At 39.9% G+C, this 16,535-nt stretch overlaps 1 pseudogene; it reads left to right on the top strand.

Moving 5' to 3' along the window:
• Positions 1-5,367: 5,367 nt before the first annotated feature.
• Positions 5,368-15,648, top strand: LOC122293519 (annotated as a pseudogene).
• The last annotated feature ends 887 nt before the right edge of the window (positions 15,649-16,535 follow it).

Raw genomic sequence — 16,535 nt, 5'->3', positions numbered from 1 at the left:
AGCTGTAATGAGTGAGCTGTGGGGCCAAGTTTCCAGTCAATAGAATAGAAAAAGGAGTGCTATGCTAGTGGAGAGGCAAGTGGGAGAAGCACTATACGGAAAGTGGTAGAGAGGGAGAAATGAGTGAGTGGAGTAAGTGATATGTGCTGATGATTACGGCTCATAATTAAAGAAAATGGATGGTAATCGTAACAGCAGGGGACACGAGCAGCAGCATTTCTTTTCCGTTCAACTCGTGGAAGAAATTAAATTGGAATTTGAGCCGTGTAGCTGGATTTTATTGTGCTTAAAGAGGCAGCTGTACGTGCATATTTATATATATTGCTAGACGAAGGCACCGACTGATTGATTAGAATAGAAAGAAAAAAAAGAATTGAGAGAGTGGGTCGATGAGAGAGTGGGGTCGGTTCGGCTGAATGCATGAATATAGTGAGAGTGGGAGCTTACGGAAGAAAATAAAACAGAAAAGAAAAGAAAAAAAATAGTTCAAAGGTTGGTGGAATGAAGTGGAGACCGAGTGGGGGCTTGCCTTGCTTTCATACGGAGGCACAAATGAGTTGAAGAGCACATGGCAGCAAATCAGATCACTCAACACAGCAATCATCACTCGGCAATTCAAGTCACTCAGCTTTACAACACAGCAGCAATCATCACTCAAGAAACACAAGCACATGCATCACAGCAAACACACTTCATTCACTCAGCAACTTGCACATAAGCATGACTATAAAAGGAGGGCTGGAACCCGGAGGAGGAAGGCTGTAGGGCTTTTGGTTGAATCCTTCGGGATAGCTGTAGGAGTTTAGTAGTAGTTGAATTTGTTGTTTTTTTCATTTTATTCTCATTCGGCTACTAGCTAAGTTTTGTTGTTTTTCAGTTGCTTTGTATTCTCGTTCGGCATAGGAGCAGTAGGAGCTTGAAGTCTTTGTTTTCTTATTTTGTTTTCGTTTAGACCTTGAGTCGGGCAGTTTATTTTCAGTTGTTTTCTTTTTGTTTTCTGTTTTCAAGTGGCAGCAGCAGAATTTTGTTCTTAGCTTTGGTTATGTTTTCTTTTCGTTCTTGTTAGTTTAGAGTTTAAGAGATGGCTGGAATTTATTTTCTGTTACCTTTACCTTTTCGTTTACGTTGCTTATTGTAGTTTTTATACTTGTTCCTTTATCTTTCGTCCGGTTAATATTATTTTTCATCTCATTTGAATACGTTCTCACAGATTTTAATATGGCTTTGTTAAGATTAATTTTTGTTAAAAACATCATGTGTAGCTAAATTCTAAAACTTGGGTTGTGGAATGAGACTTAATTTATTTTAGATCCTAGATCGATGCAATATTTTGTGATTGATTGTTGATTTCACTATATTACTAGCCGGATTTAAATTAAAAATAGATTACGGTTCTCGCTCTTGTTTTGTTGTTGACGTAAGGCACAACAAAAGCTTTAACGGGACGTGATTTGTTTGGATTCAAAAAAAAAAAAGGGATTGAAGCTCTTGCTCTTGTTTTGTTGTTGACGTAAGGCACAACAAAAGCTTGAAATTATCAAGGTTTCTCTCGTTTGTTTGTTAACGCGTGTAACGGCTAGTAAAAATAGAAAATCCCTTAGGAAAATATTGCACAACTTGAGCTTAACCGTTTTATCTTCCGTTTATCAATGCCTTGACTGGATTGGTAATCGAGAAAATTTATCTAGAATCCGAAATAAAGAGAATCTCAAACCCAACCCAAGTGTTTGTTAATTTGTTTTTCAGAAACTCCAATTTCAGTTTCGATTGTCTTTTTGCATTTCTTTTTATTTTCACCTCTTATAATCGACACCATGTTACCCAAAAACCAAAAAAATCTCATAAATGCTTTGATAACCCATTGTCCCTGTGGAATACGATCCTGGACTTATCCTTGATACAACTTGACACTTCTGCACTTGGAAGCACATTCTCGAGACGAGTCACGTATCGGTCCTCCAAAACACGGACTGGTTTGCCCTTATCGTGTCTAATCACCCGACTGGCCCTCTCCCAGTCTATTGCTTTACATCCTCAGGAGCCTAGAATTGCACTTAAGGCTCCTATTGGTTGTAGGACGGTCCAGCTCAGTCGTGCTCACACAACTCCACACCCTCTCCGTGTTGAGCACCCATGCTCCCTCCTCTCAGCCTTCGAGCTCCCGACCATCTAGTTCTCAACCGTCTACCTCGGCCGCATCCAGCTCTTAGCCATCCACTTCGGCCCCCGGTTCGTCGGAGCCCAGTCTTCAGCAGGTTCTTGAATATCTAGCCCGCCTTGACACCAGGTTCGATACTATAGATGCTACGGTTCACAGCCTCAATGTTAAAGTTGATAACCTGCAGCAGCTTGTGACCCAACGCTTAAACGACATTGAAAGACAGCTTAATGAGGATGATGAGGATGCCGATGGTGATGATTGAGACCCTTGGCCTCTTGTGACAAAAAGGGGGAGATTATTGTTGAGGGGGAGTAGTACAGTATTAACTCAGGGGGAGTGTGGAGTGTTACTTGTACTAACTCAGGGGGAGTGTTAGTTGTTTAGTAACACAGTGTTACTAACACATTTTTTGGGGGAACAGCAGCTTTTGGTTATGTCTGTTGATTTATATCTCATGTTAGCTGCTGTTGTTTGACTGATGTTTCTTGAACTCAATCTCTGATTTGTTGCTTAATGAAATATTTCTTTTCTAAAAACTGTTCTTGACATGACTGTTCATGAATTATGATTTGAGAATTGCAAACACATTTTTGTACATATATGAATGGGTATGTTTAACCGTTTGCTAAGCGTGTGCAGAAATATTTCAACATGTTCAAGAATATGGATCTAGTTGGGTGTGCTAGGATTAAGTCATATGTATAAGTTAGAGGTTTTGTCACAGAAATGCCAAAGGGGGAGATTGTTGAGGGAAAAATGAGCGTATTGGCATATTCTTGTGAAAACCTGTGTAAAATAGTGTTGTAACAAGTGTTGTTGCGGAAAGGCTTGAAGTGTGCCCCTTATTGGTCAGAACACGTGACTTCGCTCGACCCTCGCTCAACAGGGCGCTCGAGCGAACTTGGGCAAATTGCACTGCTCGACCCTCGCTCGACATGCAGCTCGAGCAAACTTAGGCAGATTCAACCGCTCGACCCTCGCTCGACACTGAGCTCGAGCGAACCCAGGCAGAGTGTGTCGCTCGACTTTGAGCTCGAGCGAACTCAGGCAGATTGTGGCGCTCGACCTTCGCTCGACACTTTGCTCAAGCCAATGTTCCAGATCTCTTACAATGTAGGGTTTTGAAGCGCCTCATTTGATGGGAACTATAAATAGAACAGCTTAACTTTTGTTCTAAGTGTGGAGAATCAGAGCAAAAACCCTAAGGGCCTCCAAGAACTTCTTAGAGCAACCTCTTCCCCATTTGGTTGATTCTCTCTTGGATAAACACTTCTCCACCACAACACACTCAAAATCAACTCTTACTTGAGTCCATTGAAGTGGACATTTTTGTTGGCCGGAAGAGTCCGGAGCTGCTGTTGATGCAGAAATCGAGAGGTTCTCGTAGGAAGCTATAGGAAGGTCGGAGTTCCGACACTACATGCGTGTAGAGATCGAGTGGGTAACTCGTGGTGTTCCAAGCCAAGTTTAGCTACTACAAAGGTTTTGTGAGTGTCTCTAAATTGGTTGTAACAAACTAAAATTTCTATAGTGGATTTGAGGTGGTGTCTTACACTCGGAGTGGTTTTAGATTTTGAAGATGTTCTTCAAATGAGTTTTCACTCCGTGATCAAAATCATGTGTTGATTATTTGTGTTATTTGATTCATTTATTAACTGATTGTTTGACTAATTTTCAAAAGGCCATAAAAATTAGATTACACCTATTCACCCCCCTCTAGGTGTAGTGTTGTGTAGAACCACTGCTTTTTCACAAACAGACATAAATACATTATTATATTATTAACATTCAAGAGAGTTTTATTATTACCATTATTGAATTTATATATTTATTTTTTTTATAAATGTTAAAAATATTAAAAACATAAAAAAATAATAATAATAACAATTATAATGATCAATTAGAACCATCAGTTCTAATAGTATGATCCATATTATACTAAGAAGTTTAGTATCGTATAATCAAGAAGTTTGAGTTCCACATTTATTGAAATTACCCACACATTCTTATATAGTAATGCAAAGATCTACCAATTTATTCAACAAATTGGTTAGTCGTTAAGCATGCAATTATTTAATAGCAAATCAATAACATTAAGTAAATAAATTATATAACACCAATCTTGATAACAAATGGAAATCTTTTTAAAAACTCTTTAAAGGTAAAACCATATGTGGCAGTCAAACCCAAAAAAACTAATTTTATTATTTGAAAATCAAGTTACAAATAAGTCTCAATTACAAAACATTTGTCAATTGGATCTTTTACTTGATACGACAAACGACCTGTTTGCCTTTACTGCAGTAACATAGATCACGAACACACTTGATGAGAGAAAAATAACTAGAAAACTCTCAAGGAGTTTTCTCACACATATGCACTTGGAAAGACTCTCCAAGATCTCCAAGGTCAAAACTCTATTGATCCTAACTGCACGCTAGGATCCTATAAATATCTTATTTGAAAGAAGTTTGAATTGCAATAGGATTTTACTGACAGAGTAACTCCGTCACGACGGACTCTACTGACGGAATGATGACATCTGATACTTAATCTTTTCAGCAATCGCAGTTTCCCATTCAAGCTCTTCTCTGGATAACACCATAACCCTTAAAACTTGACTTCAATATTTTTTACTTATCTAAAATATTTACAAACATCTTTGAGATAGACTCAAAGTAATTATAGATAAATTCAAGGTATTTGACATTCATCCAAATTACAAAACCAAAAATAAGATGAAATCTATCATCTTAGTCACCTAGTTCTTGCCAGACTCTTACATCTACAAAACCAAATTATCTCATCTCATCTCATCTCATATAATCATTACAAATTTTTCAAATTTTCACACAAAATATAATAAACAATTCAACTTTTTTAATACCTTGACTTACCAATTATGAGGTCAGAACACCTTAACTTACCAAAATTCTTAAAACAACCAAAGTCTGTGTTTCGGGCACCCTAAACCTGTTTTGTTGAAGTTGGAGCACAATGGAGAGAATTAACTAACACAAGAATTAGGCCAAAAGAAAGAGGTTTAATTTGAAATCGGGTTGCACAATATGCTGGTGGCATGTCATGTCTAGACGAGGTTTGACATATTCATGGTTCTATCATGGTTCTATCTCTACGATGTGACAAATTTTAATGCACCTAATTTCTTTTCCCTTTCTAATTCACACTAACTTATATGCCTCTAATTCCCAAATCATATTGCAACTTCAATTCATTACTACCGTGCAGATCTTTTCACTGAAAGTCATTCGGGAAAAGACAACTTGGATATATATGTTCCTCCAGATGAGTGTTTCAGCCCCAAGAAACTATCTGCATTTATATTGAACTCATTCCAGGCTACCATACATTTCCTAAGCCCGGAGGAAAAATCACTGTTCCAACAAGATTTTAGTAGTTTTCACACATTTGAAGAGACACCGAATGTTTTCTAGCAATAGAAGCCATGCAGTGGAAGAATGGGTTAAAGGGATTCTAAAGAAATGGGTGCCAGAAGAGCTTTACAGAGAAGTCATTCATGCAAGCAAGAAAAACCCATTGAAATTTCCATTGCCTCAAATTATAGCAGGTCGAGTACCACATCATCAATCTATAGAGTGCAATAGACAAACGTTTTCGTTTTCATCTTTGGTTTTATTTTCTATTATCAGAAAATGGAATGGCATGGTTGGATGATGAGGAGTTTGGGCGCCAGATGCTTGCTGGAATTAATCCAACACAAATCCAGTGCTTGGAGGTACCTTCTAGCCTTATAGGCCAGGTTTAAGCAAATGTCACAGCTAAGGTCCATATATTTAAATTGTTTCAGCATCTTGTATATGTTGAAAGTAAATCTACAACAGTGCCTTAAAGCAAGAATTTCTTTCTCTTGATTCACAATTTTCAACTAATAAGATAAGTACCTCAGGCTGGATGTGTTCAGCCTTACTGGTTGGCAATTTCACCACTGCCAGGTATATAAGTGTAATATTAGTATGCCTAACTGATTGAAATGTTTAGTACTATGACTTGACTTGCAGGTATTTCTGCCACAGGACAAAAATGGAGTGAGAAGTTCAATAAAGAGATCACACATAGAGCACAACCTTGGTGATCTGACTGTTCTTGAGGTAAAGGAAAACACTAATCTAAGTAGTAGTTTTACTAACAGCATGCAAAAATAATATAATTGTTGGATCAGAAATTCAAGTAAATATTTGAGGTCAGTTCTCAGGCATGACTTCTCTTTCTTTTTTTTTACTTCCAATGAATTCACAGGCAATGAATCAATGGAGGCTATTCATTTTAGATCACCATGACTACCTAATGCCATATATAAGCAGAATAAACACAAAGGGTGTTTGTGTTTATGCATCTCGAACACTACTATTCTTAAGGAGTGATGACACGCTAAAGCCAATAGCAATAGAACTTAGCTTGACTGGCTCGAATGATGGCAATGAGATCAATAGGGTGTTTGTTCCATCAAGTCAAGGGACTGGAGCAGCATTGTGGCAGCTTGCTAAAGCTCATGTTGCAAATAACGACTCTGTCTATCATCACCTAATCGGCCATTGGTGAGTTGAGCAATTCTGTGCACCCAAGTTTAACTGTTCCTACATATATGCTTGTCTACCTAATAATGGGCAGAGGTATTCTTAGCTAATAGTTGTACATACTTGTGACAATATATCTTGGAATGGTCAGGACTTTGTTCCGGACACCAGTTTCCCATAAAATATATATATTATATATGAAAATATACATTGTTTTTTTAGGCAGCAAACCCATGCAGTAGTCGAACCATTCATCATTGCTACTAGAAAGCTGTTAGAATGCACAGCGGAAAGTACCTCAAGCTCAGCTTATAAAGTTGCTCCACAAGTTTCTCCAGATCGGCAAGAGTTTTCACTTAGTAGTAAAGCGTACTACTAGAGTAACGCTTTAACAATCCACAGCCTAAATACTATCTTAAGAGAGAATAAAAGAGAGAGAGTTTTCTGAGTTCTGATTTATGATGATTTCCAAAATCAAAAGAGGGGGGCTATATATAGCCCCCTGCATGGCTGGCCTTAAAAGCCAGCCTTAATTTGCATGCATGTAACGCATGGCTTAAAGCCATGCGTTAGGTAAATGAAAAGGATGGGTCTGCCCCACGTGGGCGGCCCTCCAATTAACATCTCCCACTCGCACACAGGGGGCATAACCCCAGGTCAGCATCTCTCTAATGTTCTCAATCTTATTCATACAAGTAAATAGGCCGTGCGACCACCAAGCATATCTATAGAAAGGTGGGAGTACATACACTAAATCTCTCCCAGAGAAGACTAGCATAGTAACATCCCTAAAGTATTTGGTTATGTCCTAGACTCATTCGATCGCATCAGTTCAAGCATTTTCGAAACCCTCTTGAGTTTCAGAAAAACTCAGAACAATGCTTGACTATCTCTAAATCATTTCATATGTTCACAACCTTAGTCGCTACCAGTATATAGCGTCATAGTTTGACGTCAGCAAACACTATCGAAGATGCGATATCGAAGAATCTTCCTTTTGCACTCATATCATTCAATTTTGGTCAAACCGCTTTCCCAGCAATGCCTCTTTAGATCGTATTAATCATGGCCATAGACAACATGCCAAAGTAGTAGACATTATAACCTCCATCTTGTGACATAGTCAAAAGTAAATGACACTTTAAAAAAATGAGACTCACACAGTGAGAAAGAGGGGAACTATTTACTCACTTACTCATTTGGTGGAATAAGCACATATAGTATGAAACACATGCTACGGTGGATTTCTCTTTCTCAAAGAGCATATGTCTATATCAACACCGTACAGATCTTAGTCTAGCCGCTTCTTAATCGTCTAACCCGAGTTCCTCTATTTGCTCGCCTCCAAGGCGTCAAAGAGGATCTCACATCTGGCTAACCACAGGCTACATAGGTTGTGGGGTAACCCATGCATAGTCCTCTCATTGGACCTGATCTTAGCTCCCACTAAAATCGACATATCTTTGTGTCAACTAACTTATCCATTTGGACAAGTATGTAAGAACACAATGTCTCATCTCTACTCGCTTCTCAAGCGCTAGAGGCGTTCGCTCGTATGAGTGAGCCGATCTAAGCCTGTTGACATATCTTGTGTGTGAATTAGAAAGACAATACGATAAAGACAATAACTGAATCATATTGTATTAATATCCCAAAGGAAAGGTTATATCTCAATGTCATTTGAAACACAAAAAACATTTACAATCTACGCAGTCCTAGATTCCTAACATGAGCCTCAAAGACATCTCTTGCTATGGGCTTCGTTAAGGGATCAGCAACCATGCGACTCGTAGAGAGGTGTTTCAGAACCACTTCCTTTTGCGCTACCATGTCTCTGATGTAGTGATATCTGATATCTATGTGTTTGGTTCTTCCATGGTACTTAGAGTCCTTAGCATATGCGAGAGCAGCCGTGCTATCGCAGAATATTGTCACCGGATCTAAAGAATCCGTGCCAATGTCTAAATGCTTGAGGAATCTCCGTAACCAAACAGCTTCTTGAACTGCTGCAGAACAAGCTATGTAATACAGGGTTGTTTCTTGTTGCTCCATGTAATGGCGCCATTGTTGAGCAGAAAGGCATACCCAGTGGTTGATTTACGCTCATCTAGGTCACTGCCCCAGTCGGCATCGCTGTAACCTTTTAGCTGCAAATCTAAACCTTGATAGCATAGCACATAGTCTGCAGTTCCCTTGAGATATCGCATAATCCTCTTGACTGCTTTCCAGTGAGCCAGTCCGGGGTTAGATTGGAATCTACTCACTAAGCCAACTGCATAGCATATGTCAGGCCGAGTACACATCATTGCGTACATCAGACTACCCACAGCATTAGCATAAGGGACACGGGCCATCTTTTCCTTTTCTATTTGAGTCTTAGGACACAATTCTTTAGATAAGTTCTCGCTTTTTGCAACAGGGGAGTCAATGGGTTTACATTCATTCATTAGGAAACGCTCGAGGACTTTCTTTATGTAAGTCTGTTGGGACAAACACAAAAATTTCTTTGAGCGATCTTTGTAGATCTTAACTCCCAGAATGTATTCTGCTTCACCCATATCCTTCATCTCAAAATTGAAGGATAACCACTCTTTTGTGGCGACTATCAACCCTTTATCATTTCCAGCTAGTAGTATGTCGTCAACATATAATGACAACATAATGAAACTCTTCTTGGACCTTTTGACATAGACACAATGGTCCTCTGTGATCATCGTAAACCCATTTGAAAGAACGGCTCGATGGAATCTGAGGTACCATTGCCTAGATGATTGTTTTAGGCCATATATTGATCGTTTGAGCTTGCACACTTTGCGCTCTTGACCTTTGACCTCAAAACCCGTTGGTTGATCCATATAGATCTCCTCATCTAGTTCTCCATTGAGAAATGCTGTCTTAACATCCATTTGGTAGAGTTCCAAATCCATATTTGCTACTATAGCTAGAATCAAGCGAATTGAAGCAAACCTCACCACTGGTGAAAAAGTTTCCTCATAGTCTATACCCTCCTGCTGGGTATATCCTTTCGCCACTAAGCGAGCTTTGTACTTTATCTATTGATCCATCCGACTTGCGTTTGACTTTTAGAACCCATTTGTTCCCAATAGTCTTACGTCTTGTCGGTAGATCAACCAGATCCCAGACCTGGTTTGTCTTCATAGACTCAATTTCATCATTAAGAGCTTTTATCCACTCATCTTTAGTAGAAGATGAGAGAGCCTCATGAATTGTCCTAGGCTCATCATCATCATGCGGAGCTACCATAAAAGCTTCCTCTTCAATCTCAAAACGATGACGGGGAATACTTTCACATGTGCTTCTACACGACTGAGATTGTTGTGATTGATTGACAAGCGGTGTGCTCCCACTCGGATTTAAGTCCCTTTTATCATTTGTAGGAGCTTGAAGAATTTCTTCCTCATTCTCAACTAAATTCCTTGGAGCACTTTCCTCTTGTTCCACAATCTCGTGAAGTTCTAAACTCCTATCAACCTCACCTCTACTTGGAAATTCATTTTCAATGAAGTCCACATCTCGTGATTCAATCTCAGTTACACTTCCATCAGTTTGTTCACCTATTAACACATACCCTTTAGAGTGTTCTGAGTACCTTATAAAGATACACTTCTTCCCTCTAGGGCCTAATTTCCCATACTTATGAGAAAGATCATGAACAAAACCTGTTGAACCCCATGGCCGCAAGTTACTCAAATTGGGTTTCTCCCCGGTCCATAGTTCATATGGTGTGGAAGTTACTAATTTGGAGGGCACTCAGTTAAGAATGTAGGCAGCAGTCAAAAGTGCATCCCCCCAAAAAGAAATTGGTAGGTTTGCTTGCGCCATCATTGACCTAACCATCTCAAGCAGTGTTCGATTTCTCCTTTCCGCCACGGCATTTTGCTGTGGCATACTCGGCATCGTTAACTGTCTTTTGATTCCTTTTTCATCACAGAGCCTTTTAAATTGCTCAGAGAGATATTCTCTTCCTCGGTCAGTTCTTAGAGTCTTTAAACTCTTATCTAACTGATTCTCGACCATTCTTAGATATCGCCTAAAACATTCCAATGCTTCAGACTTATGGGAGATTAAGTAGACATGACCGTAATGTGAAAAATCATCTATAAAAGTGATGAAGTAGACACCTCCGTGTCTTGCCCTCACACTCATTGGACCACAGATGTCTGAGTGGAATAATTGCAGTGGAAAAGATGCCCTAGTGGCTTTTCCAAACGGTTTTCTCTTAGCTTTTCCCATTAGACAATGTTCACACGTGGGCAAAATGACTTTAGCGAGATTGCCTATCAGGCCTTCTCTAGCTAATCGAGTCATTCTATCTTGCCCTATATGGCCAAGCCTAGCATGCCATGTGTATGAATCCAAATTATCAATAGATGAAGAAAGAAAAGCAATATATTCATTTATATTAGAATAAACCAAATCCAATATCATAAAACCGTCTTAAAGAAAAGCATTGCCATAAAACACATGGCCCAAATGAAAGGAAACATAATTGTTTTCAAAAACAATCCGAAAACCAAGTTTTAATAGAGTAACAACTGAAAGTAAGTTTCGTCGAATTTCGGGAGTGTATAGCACATTGTGGAGGAAAAGAGTGCGGCCACCCCGGAAGTCCAGCTTGTAGGTACCAAGTCCCAGTACCTCCAAGCTAGCTCCATTCCCCACCTTGATATCACGGCTCCCAGTTGGAATCCGGTGATACTCCACAAATCCGACTTTATCTCGCGCTATGTGCTCGGTCGCTCCTGAATCAACAGTCCACAAAGGATAGGAGTCAGCAACCATCACATGGCTAGTTACAAAAACAATGCGAGAAAAGTCAGAGTGTACCATCTTCGGCTTAGTGCAGTCACGAGCGAAGTGGCCAATCTTTCTGCAATTGAAGCACTCTAATTTTGACTTGTTTTTCCCGCGCTTGCCCCTCTTGGTGCGCTCAGAAGTTCCTGACACTTTTTTAATATGTCCAGCAGTTACTCCATTCTTGGACTTCTTGCGCTTAGGCCTTGATGCCTTGCGCGGACCAGCATTAGCCACATAGGCCGTATGATTGGGCTTAGCAGCCTCTAGGTGCTCAGCCTCCAATTCCAAGTGACGCGAGACATCATCAAAGTCTTTGATATTCTCGTTATGCGTCAGGTTCTGGCTCATATTCTCCCAAGAATTCGGTAGTGATCTTATCACTGCCTATACTTGCTGTACATCTGTCAGGTTGTTTCCTGCCGACCTAAGTTCGCAGATCATAGTTGACATAGCCCTAAGATGCTGCTTCATCGTGTGGTCAGAGCGCATCTTATAGGAGTCGAACCTCATGGTTAATCCACGCAACCTAGTGGCTGAAGTTCCACCAAACTTTAACTTCAAAGCCTCCCACATGCTTTGGGCAGTGTCATAGACCTCGAACTCACACATTAGATCATTGTGCATGCTGCTTAACATAATTATGCGCGCGCACCGATTTTTCTTAGCCCATTGGGTATAGGCTTGTTGATCTATCTTGTGTTGTTCCAAGTTCCCTTCCCCGGGCATAGTAAGGGTGTGAGATAAGGCCTCCAAGACCTCTTGCTCATCTAAGACATATTGGATTTTGCGATGCCATATGTCATAGTTTTCCCCATCTAATTTCTCCCCTTTGTTTAAGTCGGCAACAATATTCTTGGATGCCATTTCACTACAATACGCAAAGACGGGATATTACTCACACACCTAAGAAATCTGCCGCGTCCTTTCAAGTTAGAAAAAGAATAAAATAGACATGTCGCAAGATCAAAAAATCTCTAGGCTTCAGAATCATCTTTTGCGCCACAATATCCAATTATTAGATTTCTAGCTCAATTCCTGCGCAAATTTTAAAAAACCGAATATGGGAGAATTTATCATCATAAAATCTCAACCATACTCCCACTATCTTAAGTAGTCATTTAGACCTAGTCACATGTAAAGACATAACCTACTAAAACCCGCAGTAACCTTTTGGGCCAGTCTACAAAGACAGCCAGACTACAGCAACCTGTTGGGCCAGTCTACAAAGATGGTTCATATGAGACCATTACAGTCCATTTTTCTTGTTCCATCAGTGCATTTACAGTTCTTACTAGGGCCACTGTAGTCTTTTTGGCTATACAGTGCAATTATAGTTCTTACTGGGGTCACTGCAATTCTTTCAGCCTATCATTCACACTGACAATTCTAACTAAGACTACTTAATGGGATTTTCTATTTTATCACTAAAAGAAATAAAGACTAATGTCTAAACATTCAAGTCTAACATTCATAGATGATAAAATAATCATATTTCCACATGTTCAATACACACATACATGTTATCACATTTAATCTTAAAATTAAATAAAAGATCACATGTAATATAACATTATGGAAAAAAATAGCATGAAAAACAAATATTCACATGTTATCACATTTAATCTCAAAATTAAATAAAAGATCACATGTAATATAACAATATATCTAAGCATATATTGAATCATGCCAAATTATTATTTTTTTTTTCTTTTAAACAGAAAACAAATGGGCCGAAAGGCCCAGCCCATTTCATTTAAAAAAAATAGTGGGCTGAAACAGTGGGCTGAAAAAATAGCCTAAGCCCATATGGAAGCAGATGACCTAAGAGTCATCTTCTTCCTCCAGCCATTACTGTTCACGTGAACAGTAACTCGAAAAAAAAAAAAACAGCTCCCTTTTGCTGTCGTTTTTGGAGGTCACCGGCGCCACTGTTGGCCGGAAACCGCTTCCAGAGGAAGCTGGGTGCTGCCGCAGCACCTAGGTGGTGCTGGCAGCACCTCACGGTGCGCGCAGCACCTAGCCGGCGCTGCTCTGGTGCGCACAGCACCGAGCCGACGCTGCTCTGGTGCTGGCAGCACCCCTCTGGTGCGCGCAGCACCGAGGTGGTGCTTGCAACACCGCTGTGGTGCCCCCACGGTGCACCATGCACCGTGGTCTCCATGGGTGCTTGCGGCACCGTGGTGTGCGCAGCACCATTGCAGGGGTGCCACGCAGCACCCTACGGTGCGCGCTGCACCACCATGCTCAGGTGGTGCAGCGGGTGCAGGGGGTGCGCGCTGCACCACCTTGTGTGGGTGGTGAGCGCTGCACCACTGTAGCGGCTTCGGCCAAAATATTTTTTTTTTATTAAAAGAAATACTGCAGCACCACATGTGCGCAAATAAAAAAAAAACACAGTTTACAGTTTACATGCATATGCCAAAAAGAAACTGGAAGCAATTATAAATGCTCTGATACCAATGTTAGAATGCACAGTAGAAAGTACCTCAAGCTCAGCTTATAAAGTTGCTCCACAAGTTTTTCCAGATCGGCAAGAGTTTTCACTTAGTGGTAAAGCGTACTACTAGAGTAACGCTTTAACAATCCACAGCCTAAATACTATCTTAAGAGAGAATAAAAGAGAGAGAGTTTTTTGAGTTCTGATTTCTGATGATTTCCAAAATCAAAAGAGGGGGGCTATATATAGCCCCCTGCATGGTTGGCCTTAAAAGCCAGCCTTAATTTGCATGCATGTAACGCATGGCTTAAAGCCATGCGTTAGGTAAATGAAAAGGATGGGTCTGCCCCACGTGGGCGGCCCTCCAATTAACAAAAGCAGTTGAGTGAGACGCATCCGATCCATCGTTTACTGAATCCTCATTTCAAAGACACCATGCACATAAATGCATTGGCTCGGAGAATCCTCATCAACTCAGGAGGAATCCTTGAGAAAATATTGTTTTCTGGTGAAGTCTCCATGGAGTTGTCTTCTGAGCTTTACAAGGGGTGGAGATTTGATGAGTAGGGCCTTCCTGCTGATCTAGTTAAAAGGTACTCCACGAAATTATCATTGATTTTCGATGCGAGCAAGATAAATTGGCTAGATAATCTAGGACAAGTGGAAATCACATTCTCTTTTGCCAACACCTTGTTCTTTTGCCATGAAAATTCCCGATTTCCTCTCCTGGTAATCTATGAGATATTCTAGCTGGATCTATGGATATGAGATCAGTGAGGAAATTTTCTCATGTCACAGCTGCCACAGATGCAACCTAGGGAATGCCTTTTTTTTTCTCAGGATTTAGAGAGCATCAATACCTCCATATTCTGATAATTAGATCTTCATGGAAAAATCCTCCAGAGGTATGGCCCTGGAAGATGAAGATCCAAACAATCCCACTGGAGTTCAGCTACTCTTTGAGGACTATCCCTTTGGAGCAGATGGACTTGAGATATGGACTGCCATCATGACATGTCACAGAGTTTTGCTCAATCTTCTACAAAGACGATAATTCTGTCGAGACTCATTCAGAACTCCAAGCATGGTGGTGGGAAATACAATATGTAGGTCATGGCGATAAGTGCCACGAGGAATGGTGGTATCAAATGACAACATGCTCAACCCTAATAGAGACTTTAACAATTCTCATATGGATAGCATCTGCAATCCATGCTTCGGTGAACTTTGGGCAATACACATATGCTGGTTACCCTCCCAATCGTCCCACACTATGTCGAAAGTTCATTCCAAAGGAAGGAACATTTGAATATGCTGAATTCCTCAAGGATCCAGTCAAATACTATCTTAAGATGTTGCCTGACACATTTGAAATGTCTATTGGTGTAGCATTAGTGGAGGTCCTCTCATGGCACACATCAGACGAAGTGTACTTGGGCCAAAGGCCATCCGAGTGGACAGATAATGAAGAGGTTCGACATAAATTTGAGAAGTTTAATGGCACACTTAAAGAGATAAAGGGAAAAATCATGAGCCGGAATGGAGATCCCAAGCTCAAGAACAGATGGGGTCTTGCAAAAGTACCATTCAATGGTTTATACCCCGATACATCCAATATTGCTTCGGAAGTCGGCATCACGGGAAAGGGAATTCCTAACAGCATATCCATTGAATGACCAAATACTCCGAAAACATAAACACACAGGACTCTGATCTAATTTTCTCAAATGACCAAACAAGTTGGGTTATTTCAGACAAGACAGACTAAAAAGGAACATAAATATGTTTACAGTTAAAAAAAAAATGATCCCGCTTTCGTAAACGAAACCTGGTCCGCCGTTAACGTTGGAAATATTTTCAAAATAATATATATTATATTTATTATTAATAATACGTTGGAATTTATTTTTTAAAGTTACGAATTATTTTAGAAAGAGAGAATAAGGAAAGCTTATAAGCTGCAATAGCTTATGTTATAATATTTTTGGGTCTGCATTACAAGTCAAATTAGATGGCTTGGCTTGGGGATATAGAACACTATTTGATCGTTCAAGGAACCTTTTTAAGGTTTACATTGGAAAATCCCATGCATTAGGCGTGGCTCATGTGAATAGGCGCTTTGCAAATATTGCTTGGTACTCGAACTTGGGCAAACCGGATGGAAGTAGGCAACATGACCGTTGGACTAGGTGCAACAATTGTGTGACTTTGTAACATGCACAATTAATATACCTCTTCGGATCAGATAGAAGAATGAACTTTTCATTCACATCCTTTAACCCTCTATAAATAGACTTATTGACCTACGAATTTAATATAGAAAATAGAATTACAGAATCTCAAAATTTTGAAATTCTCTCTCTTTCAAAAGTCTTCATTTCTTCAAAATTTGTCATTAGGATCTGTTCATTCTGCAGAGAATATATTTCTAATTTATTGGTTGAATAGTAAAATTTGAGAGTATTCGTGGTCTAATTTCATGTGTGCATAACGTAGTTAGATAAACAGACTTGTTCTAGGTTTCATTGTATCTTGGAGGTAAATTTGCTTGTATCCCGTGTGC

Source organism: Carya illinoinensis, chromosome 14, assembly GCF_018687715.1.
Source record: "Carya illinoinensis cultivar Pawnee chromosome 14, C.illinoinensisPawnee_v1, whole genome shotgun sequence".
Classification (NCBI taxonomy): domain Eukaryota; kingdom Viridiplantae; phylum Streptophyta; class Magnoliopsida; order Fagales; family Juglandaceae; genus Carya; species Carya illinoinensis.
Note: the sequence above shows the minus strand (reverse complement) of the source record. Positions and strands in the feature narration are given on the sequence as shown.